Source organism: Musca domestica, unplaced genomic scaffold, assembly GCF_030504385.1.
Source record: "Musca domestica strain aabys unplaced genomic scaffold, Musca_domestica.polishedcontigs.V.1.1 37, whole genome shotgun sequence".
In the NCBI taxonomy this organism is placed as follows: Eukaryota; Metazoa; Arthropoda; class Insecta; order Diptera; family Muscidae; genus Musca; species Musca domestica.
In genome coordinates, this window is record NW_026712321.1 from 7,219,118 (window position 1) to 7,228,713 (window position 9,596).

At 38.3% G+C, this 9,596-nt stretch overlaps 1 long non-coding RNA gene across 1 annotated transcript; it reads right to left on the reverse strand.

Moving 5' to 3' along the window:
* Positions 1-6,444: 6,444 nt before the first annotated feature.
* Positions 6,445-8,577, reverse strand: LOC131804034 (uncharacterized). Its single transcript, XR_009342872.1, has 3 exons — positions 8,505-8,577; positions 6,705-6,757; positions 6,445-6,643 (listed from the first exon to the last, which is right to left on the reverse strand). It is a non-coding gene; the product is annotated as an uncharacterized LOC131804034 (long non-coding RNA).
* Between the last annotated feature and the right edge of the window lie 1,019 nt (positions 8,578-9,596).

Sequence of the window (9,596 nt, forward strand, 5' to 3'; positions counted from 1 at the left end):
GTGTGGCAATACATTGCATGTATGGGTCCACGTTTTGGTATAGCCCCCATATGAGGGTACCTCCCGATATTCGGTATTTTAATTTTTTTGCCACATTTTTTCACGGATTTGTCTGAAAATTGGTATTTGTAGTCATAATGGGTTCCAGCTCCGTTGGCGAAACATTGTATGTATAGGTCCATGATTTGATATAGCCCCCATAAAACGGTACCTCTCCATATTCGGTATTTTGATGGTTTTTGCCACATTTCTTCTAATGTTTCCTTACTCTAAGGTGAAGGGTATTAAAAGTTTGGCCCGGCCGAACTTAATGTTTTTTTTACTTGTCCAATATTTGCCGAATGGAATATTGCGATATAATCAGCTCACGAGCCATTTTTCGGCCATTGCGACGCGGGTTTTGATCAAGTCTCTTCTTTACTTTTCGAACCATTTCTGCTGACGTTGCTGTTTTCCCTCTTCCGTCCACTTCCTTGACGCCTGGCTACGCTACCAGTATCACGGCGATAACGAGCGACGATACGAGATACAAAAGATTTTTTTCACATTCAAATGCTGGAGTGCTCTAACGATAGCCCTGATGTGGTTTTCCAGCCAAATATAAAGAAATCACTCTATCACGCTTGAATTCCATCACGAATAACTTCTTTCCTGGAAAATTCTCACCAAAATGCTTTTGTACGCTTGTAAACAATATAATGAGCTGTCACTGGAATAATTTTAACAGCTGTCGGACGAATTGCTTAGAAATGACAGCAGTCCGAAGTTGGCTGAAGTTTTTTCATCTCATCCTAGACCCTAGATAACGTTGCTTTGTAATTTTAGGTATTTTGAGGGTTTCAGACAGAGTTTTTTTTATCGTGCGCACCAGCCAGCCGGACAGATGGACGGACGGTCATCGCTATATCGATTCCAAACTTCCTGAAACGGATTTGGTCCAAAGAGACCTAGGATCAAAAACCGTTATTTCGATGAGGCATGTTTTGGCCGTATCAAATGATATAGTATACCCTCTCTAGCCATTTGGCTAAGGGTATAAAACCCTTTTGTCCTTTTTTTACACCAAGGATCCTTTGTGGGTTTTCTGTAGACAGGAATCCACTTCTTCACTTTCCGTTCAAAACATATTAGTCATTTCTATATTAGTCCTTTCTTATATTGAACACCTCTTGTCGATCTGCTATGCATAGGTTAGGTTAGGTTAGGTTAAAGTATGCGCGGTTGTATAAACAACCACTGCACTCGGAGTCCTTTTGGTCCATTGTGTTCATCCTAATTGAGAAGAAAGTAGAATAAAATAGAGAAAAGAGAAGGAAATGAATAGCGAATAGTGAAGAAGTGAGTTTCAGTTTCTTCCTCGTCCTAACAAAGCCTCCAATATTCAGTGTCGTCACTAACAACCCCCCCCCCCCCATTTTGGATGTCATGGCCTTTATGTTGCAGTGTCCTGTAATTAGGCCCACCACAAGCTTCTAGTCCACCTTCATCATGGATATAAGTGACCTTGATCTCGTATCGGAGTTCACCGGCCAAATGTTTTTGGCCAGTTAGACAGTTCTGTTGAAATTTTCCAAGATAATGCTTATTCAGTACTTGGAAGAAGTGACACAAGGGTGGCCTCACTGAGCTCTCAATCTCTAGATCTACAGACATATCCGCGTCTGGCCAATTCATCTGCCGATTCATTGCCAGATATGTTGCAGTGCCCAGGGACACAAGAGAGTTCGACAAACGATTTAACCTTTTCCAGAGCATTCCTGCATTCCAGAACTGCCATAGATTTGATTTTAAATGAATGTAGAGCCTGGACGGACCGGTTCTATTTGCCAGCAGCTCTATGACCTTCCTGACAGCTAAGATTTCTGCATAAAAACGCTACAGTAGTTGTTTAGTTTGAAGGATCATTGGATACTTAGACTTTCACAGTAGGCCCCAGCTCGCGTTCCACTCTCCATCTTTGATCGATCAGTATAGACAGCTATACCGTTAAAAGGTGGAGTTTCGCGGGTCCAGATGTTTCCGTTAGATATATGGAAATCAAGAAGGTTGTATATAATCTCTAGCTATAGCCTGATTTACTATGCTTCCCACATACTTGAGAATGACGGAGTGTCCAAGGGGCTAAATCCGCCATTGTCCCAGTTAATTGAGTCGCAGGGCACACTGAACAGCTTGTTCCTTTACAAATAAACCTAACGAGTTTTTAATTGATTAGGGTACGGGTACGGGTACGGTACGTGCGGATTGGGATGTGCTCCTAAACTCGCCTGTAATTAGCAGCGATGCAACTCTTTGGACTTTATCAATGCTTTTACTGAAGGTGGTTTTCTCTAAGGAATGAAACCCCACAAGCCCCCCATAGGTTAGAATTGGTCGGACGACAGACTCATATACCCATTTCAGTATGTGAGGATTGAGACCCCAGCTTTTTCCTATGGAGTTTTCGCAGGAATAAAGTGTTATTAAGCCCTTCTTCGCTCGCTCCTTGATATTCCTCTTCCAGCTTAGTTTCTGGTCTAGGATGGCGCCGAGGCATTTGGCTTCCGAAGAAAGGCTTAGCATAAGTATTGGTAGCGAAAATTCTGGGATTTTCCGCTTCCTTGTGAAGAGTACGGGCTCACTTTTTCATGGGTTCACGCCATTGCAGCGTGCCCATCTGGAGAGTTTAAGTAGAGCTCCCTGCATAAGATCTGTTTGCGGGAATTTCCCAGCAATCAGCAAGACCACATCATCGGTTAAGCCACGACTTTTGTCCCGCCGTTTCCAGTTAGATTAGAATTTCTTCTATGCATAAAATATCTCCATTTTTTGGTCGGTGTTTTTATACCCTCGGCCATATGGCTACAGAGGGTATATATCATTTGATACGGTCAAAACGTGTCCAGTCGAAATAATGGTTTTAGACCCTAGGTCTCTTTGGACCAAATCCATTTCAGAACATTTGGAGTCGATCTACCGATGTCCGCCCGTCCGTCCGTCTGTCTGTCTGGCTGGTGCGCACGATAACTCTCGGAGGGAGTATCCGATTTGATTCAAACTTGGTACATCGTAATATTTTTGTCAAACTTAGATCGAGTTCGGAGATGAGCAATATCGGCCCACTCCTTCTGGTACCTCCCACACAAAATGTCAAAATTTTCAAAGAAAATTATTTATTGCACAGGGAGAAAGGATAATCCGATTTTGCTCGAACTTTGCGAATCCTCATATTTTCATCACTGCTAGGTCATGTGCGAAAATGGACAATATAGGTCCACCCCATCAGGGACCCTCCCCACAAAGGGTCATAATTTTGAATAATTAAAGCTCTTATAAAATGCGATGTAAGACTCCGATAGCCTTCAAATTCCACAGATCCCAATAATTTTATTAGTCCAAGGTCTGGTGCAAAAACGGAATGTATCGGTTCACTCCTTCTGGTACCTCCCCCACAAAAGGTCGAAATTTAAAAAAAAATATTTTTTGCACAAAAAGAGATACGATAATACGATTTTGCTCGAACTTTGCAAATCCTCATATTTTCATCAGTGCTTGGTCATGTGCGAAAATGGACAATATCGGTCCACTCCATCAAGTACCTCCCCCACAAAGGGTCAAACTTTTGAATAATTACAACTCTTTTAAAATGTGATGTAAGAGTCCGATTGTCTTCAAATTTCACATATCCCAATATTTTTATTAGCACAAGGTCTGGTGTTAAGAGGCAATACTTCGGTCCACTTCTTTTGGTATCTCCCCCACAAAAGGTCAAAATTTTCAAAAAAATATACATAATATATTTTTTGCACAGAAAGAGAAACGGTTAGCCGATTTTGCTCTAACTTTGCAAATCCTAATATTTGCGTTAGTGCTAGGTCGGGTGCGAAAATGGACAGTATCGGTCCACTCCATCAAGTACCTTCCCCACAAAGGGTCATAATTTTGAATAATTAAAGCTCTTATAAAATGCGATGTAAGACTCCGATAGCCTTCAAATTCCAAGATCCCAATAATTTTATTAGTCCAAGGTCTGGTGCAAAAACGGAATGTATCGGTTCACTCCTTCTGGTACCTCCCCCACAAAAGGTCGAAATTTAAAAAAATATATATTTTTTGCACAGAAAGAGAAACGGTTAGCCGATTTTGCTCTAACTTTGCAAATCCTAATATTTGCTTCAGTGCTAGGTCGGGTTGGAAAGTGGACAGTATCGGTCCACTCCATCAAGTACCTCCCCCACAAGGAGTCAAAATTTTGAATAATTATAACTCTTAAATAATGTGATTTAAGGATCCGAACGTCTTCAAATTTCACACATTTCAATATTTTTAGAAACCCAAGATTTGGTATTAACATGGGATGTATCGGACCACTCCTTCTGGTACCTCCCCCACAAAGTGTCGAAATTTAAAACACCAAATTAACATTAGATTCCATTTAGACTTGGCACATCTCAATATTTCTATCAACACTAGATCTGTTATAAAGGTGGTATAGATTGAACCATTTCTTCTCCCCCATACATAGGGTTCAAGATTTTGAAAAACAAAACAAGCGAATATATATGAGTCGATATAATCCATACCAGGAAGGTCGGAATATTTATATCCTATTTTTGGGTCCGATACGAAATTACAATATTGGCCCATTCCTTCGGATCCTGCTCCATAGAGGGTCAAACGTTTGAAAAATTGTAACACTAGTCAAATTATATTTAAATAATCGAACACAGGCTGAGGGTATATATCTGTCGGCGATACCGACTGAAACTTTTTAGCTTTTTTTTTTGTTCCACTGAAATTCTACCTTACCCACATAATCATGTCGATTTTAAAAATCAATAAAAACACTACCCATAACCTCCAAAAACTAAAAAAAAATATTCTTATTGATTTGTTACGGCCCATAGATTACTAGGCCGAGATTATGTCGATTTACACATGACATTGTCTTTGTTAACAGTTCTAACCTTCAAAATCTCCTCTATTCCTTAAATGTTTTCCCAGTTTCGATTTGAAACTCGATAATCTCATCAATGGATGTAACAAGTTCATTACATGGTATCGTTGAGGAAATTCACATACTTCAAGATCAAATGGGTGATAGCGATTGGAGAGCAGCCCTTTTGATTTGAATATTTTACTTTTAATGAATTCAAATCTGATGACATAATAGCGATTAAAATGCAGGCACACACACACATGCAAACATACATGGACCCATGTAAACCGGGAAAACATCACAGACATTGTTATCTTATATTTCACATCGAACCTCGCTCCACGCGAACATCACCAACACCATCAACGGAAAAGGGCACACACACACACACACACCCTTTGACCAGATTGCAGCGACAGGTAAGACCAGGTAAAATTAAATGATAATCTCTGAATTCAGAAAGAAAAAAAAGAGCACAACCCAAAAAACAATGAAATCCACTTAAAATGAACTAAGAAAGACAACAAAAACATGAGGGATTTTTGTCCTCTCTTTGTATATAGAGGCCTGGCGGACAGACGACCGACCGGCAATGCCCAGTCATCCATCCTCTGCAGTGAAAAAAGTGCATTGAACTTCATTAAAATATTCAATGCAAGACAAATGGAATGTAACAAAATGAACACGAGGACAACAACAATAATCCCAAACACTCACACAGACACACACACACACACACTCTCACACAAACCGATTCAAACAAATTGATATTATTCCTTATCAGCGATTTTAAATCGTTGATATTTTCCCTTTTTGTTTTGTGAATACTTTGCTTTAAGCGATTTTAATCTTTGGCCATTTGAAAGAGTTTTGTGTGAGTGTGTGTTTTTTGGTGCCCATTTATATTGAAACACATTCCATGTTGGTTCACTCGCTTAACAATTTGCAAGAGAATGTCGGATTAAAATCTGCATTTAAATGGGAAATTTAAAAAAAAAAACATCGAAGGACATCATTATTGAGAAAGGCTGGATTGACATGTGGATGTTTATCATTTTGGAAATGGAATTTAAAAACTATAACACAAGGGAAAAAATTTCCAATGGAATAAAATGTTGAAATTTAAATCTGAAGACCGAGGGAGTTTCAGTTTTGCACTGGGAGGTACATGGGGAGAATATCCACACAGAGAAAAAAATTAACCTTATACAAGGTTAGCTTAACCATAAATAAACATGAATTGGAGTCTACGTTATGTAAGGTTAATTTAAACATTTTCTTGTTGACTGGTATTTAAAAATAATCATCGTTAATTTAGCTATTCCATGATTGACTTTTTAACCACGAAAATTGTTGATATTGAAAAAAAATTGTTGTTTTAACAATGCACTGTAAAATTTTTGTAACCATGAGAATTGTTAATAATAACATTTCATAGTCAGTTTGTCTAAACAGTTCATATGATAATTTTTAATAATAAATTAACCTTTGTTTGAATAAAACAAGAATAATGTAATTTTTACAAGTTTATTTATTATTTATTTATTAATACCGCATATTTCCAAAATATGTATTTCCATTACAAATTGTATGTATATTTAAGGGAGGGCTGGTAAAGAAAGATATATGTTTAATATAAATTTTATTTTTTTACGCCTTACCGAGTGATTTTAAATTATAATCCTCAGCCATTGTGAAAAAAAACTACAAAACGCCAAACACCGACTGCAAAAACAGAAGAAGAAACTAGTAGTTAATAAAAACAAATAGTATTGTCACAACTTACCAAAAATGTACGCACCAGCACCCAAAAAAAAAAGACACCAGAGAAAAAAACAACTGAAAAGAAAAAACAAAAATATATACAACAAGTAAAAAAGCAGTAAGTTCGGCCGGGCCGAACTTTGAATACCCTCCACCATTTGGAACGAATTAGAAAATTTAAAAAAAAAAATCCAATAAAAATTCTTTTAAAATCTTTAAAATATCTAATTTAGGAAGGTGCCGATATATGGGGGGATATACGATATTGTGGACCTATAAAGACAAATCTATGTCTGCGTGTAAAGTACTCACAAGGAACTCCATGTGTGGATTTTCAGGCAATACGATTGGAAAATGTGGCTAAAATCATCAAAATACCGAATATCGCGGGGTACCGTTATATGGGAGCTATACGTTATCGTTAACCTATATAGAGAATTCTCTGTCGGTGGGTAAAGTGCTCACAAAGAACCCCTTGTGTACAGAGAACCCCTTGTGGCCATTCCGTTGAAAAATATGGCTAAAAACATCAAAATACCGAATATCGGGGGTACCGTTATATGAGGGCTATACAATATCGTGGATCTATATAGATAATTCTCTGCCGAGGTATAAAGTACCCACAAGGAACTCTTTGTGTGGATTTTCAGACAATTCCGTTGAAAAATGTGGGTAAAATCATCAAAATACCGAATATCGGAGGTTACAGTTATATGGGGGATATACGATATCGTGGACCTATATAGACACTTCATTTTGAGGCGGTAAAATGCCCACAAGGGACTCCTTTTGTGGATTTTCAGACAATTCCGTTGACAAATGTGGGTAAAATCATCAAAATACCAAATATCGGGGGTACCGTTATATGGGGGCTACACGATATTGTCGAAATATATAGATAATTCTCTGCCGAGGTATAAAGTGCCCACAAGGAACTCCTTGTGTGGATTTTCAGACAATTCCGTTGAAAATGTGGGTAAAATCATCAAAATACCGAATATCGGGGGGTACCGTTATATGGGGGCTATACGATATTGTGGACCTATATAGATAATTCTCTGCCGAGGTATAAAGTACCCACAAGGAACTCTTTGTGTGGATTTTCAGACAATTCCGTTGAAAAATGTGGGTAAAATCATCAAAATACCGAATATCGGGGGGTACCGTTATATGGGGGCTATACGATATTGTGGACTTATATAGCCCATCTTCGAACTTGACCTGCCTGCAGACAAAAGAGAGATCTGTGCAAAATTTAAGCTTCCTATCTTAATTCGTTTAGACTGTAGCGTGATTACAACAGACGGACAGACGGACGGACAGGGCTAAATCGTCTTAGAATTTTACGCTGATCAAGAATATATATACTTTGTTGGGTCTAAAATGATTATTTCGATGAGTTACAAACGGAATGACAAAGTTAATATACCCTCCATACCTTTTTTGGTGGAGGGTATAAAAATATGAACACTGTCGCTTCAACAACAACGTACATTTGGTGACAAATTCATACGCTAATGTACGTCGTAGCAGCCACAAGCAAAGACAAAAAGAACACATATGTATGAATAAACACTCACACATTATTTCTCTCCTCATTTTTGCTTGTCGCTGCATATACGTTGTTGTTGCTTGTTCTTTCATGTATTACCGTTATTTTTGTTTCTTTATTGTAATTTATAGTTTATTTGATAGACAAATCTGATACAATTTGAATATAGCAATAACACATTACTATGTTGAAATAGTATCAGGGTTTTCTATTAAAACAAATACAAATTACAATCAAATATATTTGTTAATTTCACCAGCTTTTACTTACCTTTATACCAAGCACTATTCCCACGAGCACGTGCACTACTCCCTTGCACTATTCAACACCAACTAAAGAAGTGATTGTCTATTTGATCTTTCTTACACATATTCAGACCACAGAAAGAGATCCGATAAAGGGGAGGAGGGGGAATATGACATTCACATTCGTTGCAACTTCGTATATTGTAATATTGAACTTCGTCAAACACAAAACAGTTCAAAATTGTTGACCACAACAGAGCCGAAGGCTCTTTAAATTTTTATGCATCTCTCACATTTTTCCGTCTCTCTCAAAAAACAACAACCTTATACAACGTTAATTAAACTAATTTTCATCTACATTTGACCTTATATAACGTTATTTTGTGTTTGTAATCTCAAACATTTACCATGAAAAAATTAACCATGCACATGGTTAAAAAAGTCATTGTATTTTCGGCTCTGTGCATAGACAGAAAAAAAGTAGGGTAAGTCAAAAGTCGGGTGGGGCCGACCGTAGTATCACAGGCATATTAAGTAGAGCTCTCATAAGAAAATAAATCACCTTTGGCACGAATTATGGCCTTCAAACGGCACACGCAGCCCAAATATTGCTCTGCGGTTTTTGGCCCATTCCCGGCGAACCGATTGCTTGAGGTGATCGACACTTGGTATTTTTTGTTTGGTGCCAACCTTGCTTTCCAAAACACTCCAGACACAATAGTTCAACGGATTAGAATGCGGAAAAATTGGCGGCCATTGTGCGTTGAAAATGAAGCGAGGAACCTAATTTTTTAGCCATTCTTGGGTTGCGCGTGATGAGTCCCGTTGGAATATTTTCGCGATAATATTCAGCATTTCTTTTGATGTCACGGTCGATTAATACTAGCGGAGAGCGAGTATCGGCTGTTATGGTAGCCCACACCATCACCATGGCCGGCGCTTGAGTTCTGGTGGCCAAACGAAGGTGCACATTTTCAGCTGACCTCTTTAGCAAAAAAACACGATAATTTTGTTTGTTTACAAACTGCTGGATAACGAATGTTTACTTTCGGCCAAGCGAAGCAAATCTTTAGCTCTTTTGAGTCTATTTATACCCTACAACACTATGTGTTGGGGG